The sequence below is a fragment of the Heterocephalus glaber genome, unplaced genomic scaffold (assembly GCF_053883595.1).
Source record: "Heterocephalus glaber isolate CG9 unplaced genomic scaffold, H.glaber_assembly_v1.0 deba00001745, whole genome shotgun sequence".
Classification (NCBI taxonomy): Eukaryota; Metazoa; Chordata; class Mammalia; order Rodentia; family Bathyergidae; genus Heterocephalus; species Heterocephalus glaber.
In genome coordinates this window covers 2211909-2223667 of record NW_028258451.1, presented here as the reverse complement: position 1 = coordinate 2223667, position 11759 = coordinate 2211909, and positions in this window count along the sequence as shown.

The following is an 11759-nucleotide window of genomic DNA, read 5'->3' as shown; positions in this document are numbered from 1 at the left end:
ATACATAACCTATGAAATCCATATCCTTAACATAAAAGCGTTCCTACAAATCAATTATAAAATGACTCTTTTCCTCCCATGAGTAAAGAATACGACAAGGCAACAGGTGATCAGAAGAAATACAGTTAAAATCAATGAAATCAAAATCAGTATATTAATAAAAATTTGTATGCTAAAACATAGGAAAGGAGCTATTACTGTACACTGGTGTAGGGGAGTGTGATTTGTACAACCTTTCGGGTAAGCAATTTGCCAATATCAGAAGTTTCATTGGGAAAACCAAGGGTTTCTTGTGCAATTAAACACAGGATAGGAAGACATAACATTGTCTTCCCTGTGGGTACCATTAAACACGGGATGATATAAAGGCTAAGAAGTTTCAGTATTTAAAAAATTTTAATTTTGTAAAAGATAAAAGATATAAAAGTGTTCATGAAATGTAGCAGAAGCTGCTACCTGAAGTGTGAAATACTGAAGGGTTTTAGTAAAGGGAGCCAATCTGCCTAAAGGATCCCTACAGCAAGAATTGGAAAAGGAAAAGAATACACAAATCATAGAAAAAAATCAGATTGCTAATAAATGAGTCCTTGTCTAAAGTCACTAGTACCAAGATGTAAATTGCAAGAGTGTAGTATCAAATATTTGGAGTGGTGAGAAGAAATGAATCATCACTGTCACTCTGAAGGCAGTGAAATTTAAATGTTCTCTATTGTACACACTTTGGCAGGCAGGATAGTTGGTACCTGAAAGGTTGAAAACAATCTAAATTCCATCAAAGTCACAACTAGAAATTCTACCCAGCAGTTTTAAAGAATGGACTGAAAAAGTTGGTATAGATTTGACTAAATGACTTAGGTGTGGAAAAAGCAAATTTTGCAGAATTTATGTGGTGTGATCAAAGTACATGGTGAATGCTTACTTTTTAAAAAAGTATTACAGTAAGAAACATTACCATTAGTCTCCCTCAGTATCTTCCCCCTTCAAACACTTATCCCAGAGCCAGGGATTTAGCTTAGTGATTCTGCCGCCTGCCTTGCAAACACAAGGACCCGAGTTCGATCCCTGGTAACAAAACAAAACAAAAAACCCCCACTTATCCCATCATTCTTGCCACTTTCTAAAGCAGTTCTGAAAGTCCTCTTTCATGATTACCTTTAGTTAACATTGTCGTGGCTCCTCAATGTCTTGAATCAATTAAAAATATTTACCTTTCATGGTCATTTTGACTTTGGGGAAGAGCTAGAAGTTACACAGTACCAGATCCAGTAAGTTGGATGAGGGCACACTGTCATGCTTTTGACAGAAATTGCCATAAATATTGATCAGTGAGGGATGATTAGAAAAAAACAGTAGTAAATGTTTAAATTTGAAAATTTTATTATAGTAAAAGACATTACCGTTGATCCCACTTAAAGATACTCCCCCTCAATTCGAGCACATTTATCTCATCAGTTTTGACAATGAGTCTTACTATAACAACTTAAACATTCACTGTATTTTTTTCACCCCTCTATATTTCAAAATACATTTCTAATATATTTGTATTAGTATAAAATGCTTAGGAAAAGTTTTGGACATCCAACTAATGAGTGTTCCTTTTGAGGACTAGATTGGAAGTGGGAAATTTAGTGTTATCTGTAATGTTGGAAGTTTTAAACAAGAATATGACAATTTCATATGAAAACATTGAACTTATGAATACTCCAGCAGCTAGAGAGTGAAGAGTTAGTAGTTTAGTTATAACCTTCATTTTGGAATTTGGGAAATCTCATATTGACATGCACCCCTTCCCATGCATAGAGAGATCCTGGTTAACCTTCACTTTCAGCAAACGACCTACAGTGAGATTATCCAAAGAATTCCCTGCCGTTTACATAGGGTAACCAAACAGTATTCTTAAACATGAGCAGGTATTTAAAGACCACTCATGATGAAAACTATCAGCATAATAAAGACCAAGAGACAGAATTCAATCCAGAGTACAGAAAGTTGTGTAATAGCAGAGGAAACTGAAGAGTTTATTCATGTCTAAGACTTGAACAAATGCTGTGTTGTTAAAATAATTGAAGCTATTTTTAAAAGAGATAATTAGATAAGTGACGTTCTAAAACTTAAAATTATTGCTGTAGTAATAAAGGTCTAAAAGAAAATTCAGGAAACTTTCTAAGCATGTTAAATTCAGTTTCTCTCTCTTTTTTTTTTTGGTACTGGGAATTGAGGCAGGCAGTGGCACCACTGAGCTAAATCCCCGGCCCAGCATGTAAGTTTAAAAGACATTTAAAATAGACATGGAAATTTAGAAGGTCCAACATCTATGTTCCAGAAAAAATTAACAAAATATAAGAATGTATCAAGTAAATAATTGAGAATCTTTGTAGATTGAAGGAAAACATGAATGTTAGCTTGGAATAGCTTACTGAATGTTGGACGAGATGAATTGGGAAAACCACAACAGGAGAAAAATCCAGAAACATACTTGTGAAACCTCGTAGTACTAAGGAGGAGAACATTCTAATAGCCTCCCAGTAATGTCTAGGTTACCTAAAAGACAACAAGAATTAAACTAGCTTCAGTTCTCCCTTTCAAGAGTTATATTGGATGATATAGAATAACAATTTCTAAGTTACCAGGTAAAATTACTTTGCTGTAGAAATCTATACCCAGTCAATAATGATTAAAGCATGAAATTGGGAATTGATGTTTTCAGACATGCAGTCTACTTTACTCCAAATGTCCCTTATTAGCATGATAAAGGATTGACTCTAGCAAAATGTGGATGAGAAAGGAAAGAAACAGCCTGGTGGGCTTCAATAAACAGTGGATATAACCCAGGAATGTGCTGTTGGGGGAGACCAGGAAGACCACTCTGCAACAAGTATAAAGAAATCAGACCAAATTACTGGTAGACTAAGAATTCAAAGGGCCCAAAGTTGATGAAATAGGGAATATGAGCTACCTATATTTCAGGGTAAAATATAACTCTTGGTGGAATAAGTTAAATTCTTATTTGTCATAAGACTCATAAGGGTTGATAAACCCAGAAACTGGAACTATAATCAAGATGGCAGAAATCAGACTAATATCAGTTTAAGAAAAAGGTATTTATTGGATTATGTAGAAAGTATACAGTACACTCTCATGCTGGATTGAAATGCTCAGACTGAGATTTGTAACTCAGCTATTTTCTGTTGTTTAATTTTCTCCAGATTTTGTCTCTTGGAGGGAAAGAACTGACATCTGATATTAGACTTAAAAGATCCTTAAAGCTTTCAATCTGAAAAGCAACATGATCTCTCAGTCTCTCTGCCTGCATGTCAATCTTGGGGGTGGCAGTGATAGGATTTGTTCCAACATAGGTTGTGTGCCCGCTAAAGATCAACAACTGGATAATATGGGGCACTTCTGGGTCAAATGCACACACCTCTGCCAGGGAGATTGTAGCCCTGGATTGACTGGTTCCAAAAATAGCTCATGAAATGGTGTCCAGGTGAAGGAAGGCTAGGATTAATTCTCCTATGTGCACTACACATCCTGAACTCACATCAGTGTATCTACTGATATTCATTTCATCCAAGGAGAATATTCATATCCTTTGCTGCAGAAGTACTAGTATACTTGATTAGGTGTGCTGCCTTAGACCCTTTAGCAAGGGTAAGTCAAATTTTCATGAGTAAGATGGACATAGTACAAAATTGTGTGCAATGAAGCCGTCTTGCCAGTAGTTGTGACATGGCACCATACTAGATGAAGTGACTCTAAGAGTAAGAAGCTGGGTTTGGGTGACATCAAGTGGTTTAGCCTTCCTGGACCAGGACTGGCAGGAGAATTCATTCTAAGCCCTCACTCATAGAAGGCTCAGGTAGAGTTACAACCTGCAGAGCATGGGGCTGTTTACATATACGAAGGACAGTGTCTGATCTACAAATAATGTGGCCTTCAAGAAGGAAACTTCATTTTCTGACTTCCTTCTCTTTGTCTCTATAGATAAGTAGTAGATTGATGTATCCCTCTAAGGAGGAAAACGTGGATTCAAGAGGCATCTTTTAAAAGTATTTATACTTTTAGAATCTGGGCTTAGTAGCATATGCCTGTAATCCCAGCATTTGGAAGGCTGAGACAAGAGGATGGCCACAAGTTCCAGGCCAGCCTGGGCTACATAGTGAGTTCAAGGCCAGCCTGAACTACATAGCAAGATCCTGTCTCATAAAACAAAAAAAAATTATTTTCAGGTAGGCTTGGTGGCACACACCTCTAATCCCAGCATTTAGGAGGCTGAGGGAGGACGGCTGCAAGCTTGGGGCCAGCCTGAGCTATACAGTGAAGCCCCATCTCAGGAAATAGACTCACAGACACACACATGCACATGTACTGTTAATTTGGCATGGGAAAACCAAGATGACTCTCCATTTCTCCTTTGGGAAACCAAGGAAAAGGAATAAGAAACAGACATTGGATACTCCATCTTTGAGGAAAAAAACAGCTATAATTCTGAACCTCATGATCCACAAAAAATGCTGCCAAATGTGACAATTCTGGGAAAGGAAAGAGTTGCTGCATTGCAGATCACAAAATTCCCCCAAAGCAGTGGAACATCTGGAAGAACAAAAGAAAGGGCACCTTGGCTGGAGCCACCATATCTCCTTGAACAGTCTGTCTTTAGAAGCATCGATAAATACTATTTACAACTGCAGAGTAGCAGGGTGATTGGAGAGCTCAAGGATGAAACACAGCCAACGTGTGGGACATGGACTAACAGCAGTGTCCCCGGAAGGCTTATGAGAATTCCAGAATTTTGGAACTCAACCCAACCCTAATAATTCAGAATCTGCATTTTTATAAGATCCCCACCTGATTTGAGTACATGTTAAGAGATGATATGTGTTGGAGAATCACTAGGCAAAAACAAATTTCCTGCTACCCTGAAGCTCTGCCCTTTGATAAACAACTAGTCAGAAAAAGCACCCTTCCTTCAAAAATATAAACACCCAACTCTCCACAGATTCTACTAAATAATGGTAGATTTGGACTTACAGAACTCTCCTTCACCCAAACTGAACACTGAAAAGCAGATTGGCACCACCTCACATCACACACTTGATGGCATGCAGGGATGGCATGGATTTCAACACTGGAGCACATGCTTTACACTAGGCTCAATCCCCAGCACCAAAAGAAGAAAGGAAAAGAAAAAGCAAGAAAAAATAATTCAGAAACAACAATTTGGGCCATACTAAAAGAATACAGTATCTTTGGCACTCTACTATCAGGTAAAACACTATGACTAGAGAAAAACTAGATGGAAGAAAGTGCAAACCTTCAATGATGTATCCCAGTCTGAGTGGCAGTATGAGGGCAGCTCTGAACAAAGTTTCATAATACTACTCTAAGAACCCTTCTACTTCACTGTAGATAGATACTACTTTGGTTAGGATAGACAAGCTGCCAGGGTCTATTAAAATATGTCTATCTTTGATCCATTTATTCTCCAAAAATGTTTGGTAAAATTTTTCAAAAGCACATGTGTGAGAATGTTAACTCAATATTGTTTAAAATTTTTAAAGTAAATTCTAGATTCATAGTGATTTAAATGTTCATCTGAGACCTATACTTCTGGCAAAGATGGAGTTAGAATGGTTTAGTCTATCCAAAACATTAAAAAAATTCAACAAAATGTATGAAACCTTGGTCTTCAAGATATTCGACATCAGACAATGAGTGTTCCCCAAGAGACAGTAAACAAATGAGGCACATCTTATGGTTTCCCCCAGATAACCCTGTGGTACAGGTCTTCCTGCACTGCAGTGATGGAGCTAGAAGTCAGAAGATCACAGTGGCCGGAGTTCACAGGACATGGTGCTTGAGAGAAAAGAGCTCTCAGGAAAAACAAAACAAAACAAAAAACTAGAAATCTGCAGTCTCTAGTTTTCCTCTGAGTACAGATCAGAATATGGATGTGGGGGCCGGGATTTAGCTTAGTGGTTTCACCGCCTGCTGTGTAACCTCAAGGACCCGAGTTCGATCCCCGGTACCAAATAAAAAGAATATGGATGTGAGGAAAACCCAAAACTGGGGAAAGAATTGAAGGTGCTGCAAGGAGAAAAGGACAAATCCAGTTATAATTTGAGATTTCAATGAACATGAATAATAGAATATGTAGACAGAAAATCAGTGATGATACTGAAAGCTTGAACAGTACTGTCAGCCTACTGAATCTATTTGATATTTATAAAATGAGCCAACCAAAACAGAATACACACTCTTTCCAAATGCTCCCAGAACATTCACCATGGTCCTGACAGCCAGAGACCACCATGGGGGCACAGGAAACCTCCTTGGCCTTTCTGTTACTCATTAAAAGCATGACTTAAAAACTAAATAAATAAATAAAAGCATGACTTGTGTTTTCTTCTGAGGTAGCCAAAGACTTAAAAGTGTTTTTTGTTGTTTTTGTTTCTGTTTTGTTTTTTTGCTAAAAATAAAAGGCTCTTAACTTGGGCCTATAGATGCCCAATCAACAATTAAAAGAGATGAAAGGCCGGGGATTTAGCTCAATGGTGCCATGCCTCGCAAGCACAAGGTCCTGAGCTTGATACCCAGTACCGCAGAAAGAGAGAGAGGGAGAGAGAGAGAGAGAGAGAGAGAGAGAGAGAGAGAGAGAGAGAGAGAATATGTTCAACATCGTTGGTCTTCAAGAAATGCAAATTAAAACAAAATTGAGATTCTATCTCACTCAGAAAGAATGGCTATCACCAAGAAATGAACCAATAACAAACACTGGCAGGGCTATGGGGAAAAAGGAACCCTTCTCCACTGTTGGTGGTAGTGTAAATTGGTACAATCAATATGGAAATCAGTCTGGAGATTCCTCAAAAAATTCAAAGTAGAGGTTCCATTTGCCCCAGCTGTTCCCCTTTTTGGTATCTTCCTGGAAGTGTTAAATGCATCATACCACAGCGACATATGCATACTAGTGTTTATAGCAGCACAATTTGTAATGGCTAAATCTTGGCAACAGCCCAGATGCCCGTCAATGGATGAACTGATAAAGAAAATGTGGGTTTTATATACAGTGGAGTACTACTCTACCACAAAGGATAAATGAGAGAATTTTCAGTAAATGGATGCACCTTGAGACCATACATTTAAGTGAAATAAATCAGCACATGTGTGAATATATTCTTCTGTTAATGGGCCAGTCTGATCATCTTCATCAGAACTGTGTCCTCTTTAGCTTAGTTGAAATCCCAACCCTATTTTCTCTAATAAATCTGTCAGTGCCTCTCACTGACACATCCTGAAATTCCTTCTCTGCAAAGACAAGAACCTTCTCCAGAGAGGAAGAAAATGGTGGAGCAGTGAATACTAGCAACTCAGCTTCTCCAAGACAGTGTCTAGAATCTGGCAAACAATAGCTTGGAAAGGAACCAAAGCTAGTGGAGGGTACACAGGAACCGTGGGTAAACTGACAGAGGAGAAGAAAATAGGATTAAGCGATACAGAGGAAATAGACCACCACCTCAGAGGGAGCCCACGCAGGGCTTTGGAGAGCAGCGAGGTAGCTGGCAGCCGGGGGACAAGGTGAAAATAACATGTCTGCTCACGTGGAAATGGAGATCTGCACTGGGACCAGGAAAGTCTTACGCAGCTGGAGACCGCAGGAAAAACGTGGGGCACTGCCTCCTGAGCGGCCTCCAGAGTGAACAGATGGTGAGTGACCGTGGCACAAACACCCCAGGACACAGCTGTGCTGAACAGGAGCTGGGGACGCCACTGTAGGAAGGCGCTGGCTGTTGGAACCTGGGTCTCAGAACAGTCCTGTGGCGGCTGCACGCTCCCAAGTTCCTGGCGTGGGTGCGGGACCGACAGTCTCGCGAGACCGCGGCGGTTGGAGAGTGGGGTGGGGCCTGCTGAGAGCCAGGGGCCTGGGTGAGCACAGGCGCGGCCCCTGCGGTCAGAAGGCCGTTCCAGCCGGACCCACACGGCCCTGGGCGCTCCCATTGGCGGGGCCGTGTCCTCGCTGTGAGCAGATCTCTACGCCCAGCGCCGTCCTGGGCGCAGACTGCCGCCTTAGACTTCGGTGTCAAGAGAGACCTGCCCTGCGCTGAGCTCTGCTTCTTAACATGAGCCTGAGGAAAGGAGCCACGTGTCCACAGCCATAGAAAACGCTGGACGTGAGGGCGACCTGGCTGCACCACGTCGCCCCGCTGACCGTCAGGGCTGGTCTGGCTGGTCTGCCTGGCCAGGCGGTGTCCCCTGCACGCTCCATGGAGGACCACGACCACCTCGGACGGAGGAGAACCGCTTCCTCGGTCAAGGGTATGCGAGTAGCTGCGCTCCCTGCTAGAACCTCCGGAGAAGCTCTCAAAACAATAGAAATTTTTCATTTACTAGTCTTTATTTGACTGTATTGTGTTTTCATATTTTATTTTACTTGTTAGTAAAATAATTTTTTATAATTTTTACTCTTTGCTGTTTTCCTCACTCTGTACATTTCCCTCCAAACTTTTAACCCATTATTTTATAATTGCTGTCTTTTATGAGCATGGCCCTGTATGCGCCCTTTGATGAATCTTGCCTTTTTTCTCCCAAAGAGTTCATTGAGGGTAAGAGGGTTCTCCGGCTCATTTATACCTACTTTACCCATACCTCGTCACCTGGCCTCTTTCTCCTGTGTTTTATTCATTCTCAATTTTACTTTTCGGTCCTCCATGCCTTTTCAATAGTCCCCCTTAAACTTTTTCTCAAATATTCCAATCCCCATTTCCCACTATCAATTTTGTACGATTTTCCCTGTTACCCCTTCCTAAATATATAACAACATATCCTTAACGTCGATAGAACCCTTTGCCCCTCTCCTATTTCCTCCTTCCCATACCACAGAGCAGAAGACTTTACATTTTCTTTCTTTTTCTCTTCTCTTACCCACTCTGGCATTACCCAGTCCCCAACCCCCTGGGCTTTAGATAACTGATTCTATAAAATTACTGTTGAAATCTCTTTATCACCAGTAGAAGAGACACAGACATCTCACTTAGTGCACAGTAACTGTGGGTCAAGACTTGGGTTGCCACCTGCTGCACAAGTGCAAGGACCAGAGTTCAATCCCCGGTACCAAAAAACACCAGATTTGGGTTGCTGTAATGCTCACAAGATAGCTGTAGATTTCTTCTCTAGGCTAAAAGGGTCTCATGGTATGTTATTCCTCAAGTGGCCCTGATAGATTCCACTGCAATGGATTAGCCTGTTACTGCTATGGTTGAATTGATTCTATAGGAACAATCCTGACTCAGTAGACAACTGAATGCCAGTGAACCTGTCTGCCAAATCCACCATCACACCACAGAGAGAGACGCAAGAGTTCCTAAGCCAAGAACTCACTTGATCAGATTCTACAAGAATGGCTGCAGCCTGGCAGAAAGCAGTCCTGAGTCTGGGTTAACTTCAGTACTGCGGTGCAGGGGTCAGAGGAGTTCCTGGGTGTGAGCACTCAGACTCTCTGGCAAAGAAGCTATTTGGGAATCTCATATGCAGTGTCTCATTGGAATATTTAATCTGTGTTCCCATTGGACACCATATTGGTTTAAGTTTTTGTATGTTTCTTGATTTAGTTAGTAACCTGGGGTTATGTTATGTTCTTTTATAGTTTCATATGTTTATCAGGTTATTACTCATGTATTTGTCCACTGCCTCTGACTTAATAGGTGACTAGATTCTCCCCCTTGTCTCAGCTCTTTATCTAGTTCCCTCACCTCAAATCCCTGAGACAATATTATTAACATAATTCTTTGTTCTTTTTCCAAACACATAAACTTCTCCTTACAAGTTCTTAAAGTCACCATACTTAGCTCCCTCATAGTCAGTCTTATCTTTAGTGTTTTTCCTCGGTCCTTCCCATCCTAAGCCTTTGGCCCTTCCATATCTTACCCAGGTTATTTATTGTCCTCTCTATAAGCAAGTTTTGATAAGCACATAGCTTTCCTTAACCACAAAGTGAACCCCCCTCCTCCCATATCTGACCCTTACCTTCACAAAATATTCTCTAAAAACCCTCACTACTAAACCTTCAGCTCAACTAAAAGCACTCCAATAAAATCAGACCCCACATCAATCTTTTTTTCTCATCCACCTCTAGCCTCCCCTTCAAACCTCCCCACAATGTGTAACACGACTCATCCAACCGCTCCCATTCCCCCATCTCACCTACCTCACTGCAGAGCAACCACGAGTAATAAACTGGTATAGTGTGCAAAGAGAATAGGCAAAGTGAGGAGGAGTAACTGCAAGGGCAATCATACAGAAGTGCTGTAAGATGGAATCTGTGGATGCTGTTATAAATAGAAGCAATTCTTTCCGCAAAACATGGGGACAGAGTTGAAATAACTTAAAGTAAATAACAGAAGGAGTAAATACAAGCACTGGAGATACGAAGCTGAAAATTATTCACAGGGAGGAAGCATCCTAGTAAAAATCTCCATATAAGCCACAAATTCTCCTCACTTCTCTAGTCCCCAACCTACAGTAACTCCCCACAAGAAAAATGGAAGAGGAAAAAAAAAAGAGGGATGAATACAAAAACAAGGAAATAGAAGCTCTATGAACTACACACACACACACACACACACACACACACACACACAACTCTCCCAAGACAGAGCAAGGGTTCACAAAAGGAGAAGAAAACAAATACCAGGTAACAAAACTATGAAAAGTTCTTAGGGGGGATGAAGAAAATAGATAGGTTCAAAGAGGAAATGAACTAAAAGTTCATAGCAATTACACTCAATATCCCCACGGTAAATTTTAGGAAAATAGGTAAAAAACTGGATAAGCTAATCAAAACAGTTCCAAATTTGAATGGCAGAATCAACAAGGATATGAAATCTTCAAAAAGATGCCAGATAGAAATGCCTGAAATAAAAAACAGTACAGAATCCATACATTGCAGAAATGACCAATGTGAAGACAGAATGTCTGATATTGAGGACAAAATAGTGAATTACAATAAAGAGCTCCAAGAAGCCAAAATGAAAATAAGAGAAGACTATCCAGCAGGTACTAGATGACATCAAGAAGACCAATCTAAGGTTAGAGTCAGAGAAAAACTAGAAGGTAACACAGATCAATTTACTTACATGCTTAGAGAATTATGTAAGAAAATTTCCCAAATATAAGAAAAAGAATTTAAGGGCCGGGGATTTAGCTCAGTGGCACTGCGCCTCCCTTGCAAGCGCAAAGTCCTGAGTTCAATCTCTGGTACCACAAAAAACAACAACAAAAAAAGAAAAGAGTTTAAAATACAAGTAACTGATGATTATAGAACACCAAGCAATTGTGATGAAAGGAGAAGTTTACAGAAGACTATAATATTGATTATGCCCAAAGCAGGCTGTAAAAAGTTAACCCCACGTTTGGCTTGTTTTGAGAAGTGAGTCCAGCCAAAGCCTACGTGCTGAGGTCAGGGTAACTCGCACCCAAATTCTGTTCCCACAACTAAAACCTTCTTTCTAGAAGGACAATGTTCTAATTACAACCATACATTTTGATTTTTCTTTTTTTTCTGGTACTGGGATCAAAGTCAGGACCTTGCACTTGCAAGGCAGGCATGGCGCCACTGAGCTAAGTGCCAAGCCATACAACCACGTATTTTGTCTTTTTTGTTCCTAATTTGAGAATGCTTTGTCTTGTCCTTTATGAACCTTGTTTACATTAATTTCCATAGAAACTGCATGTAGCTCACCTTTACCCCAGTTGATTTTTTA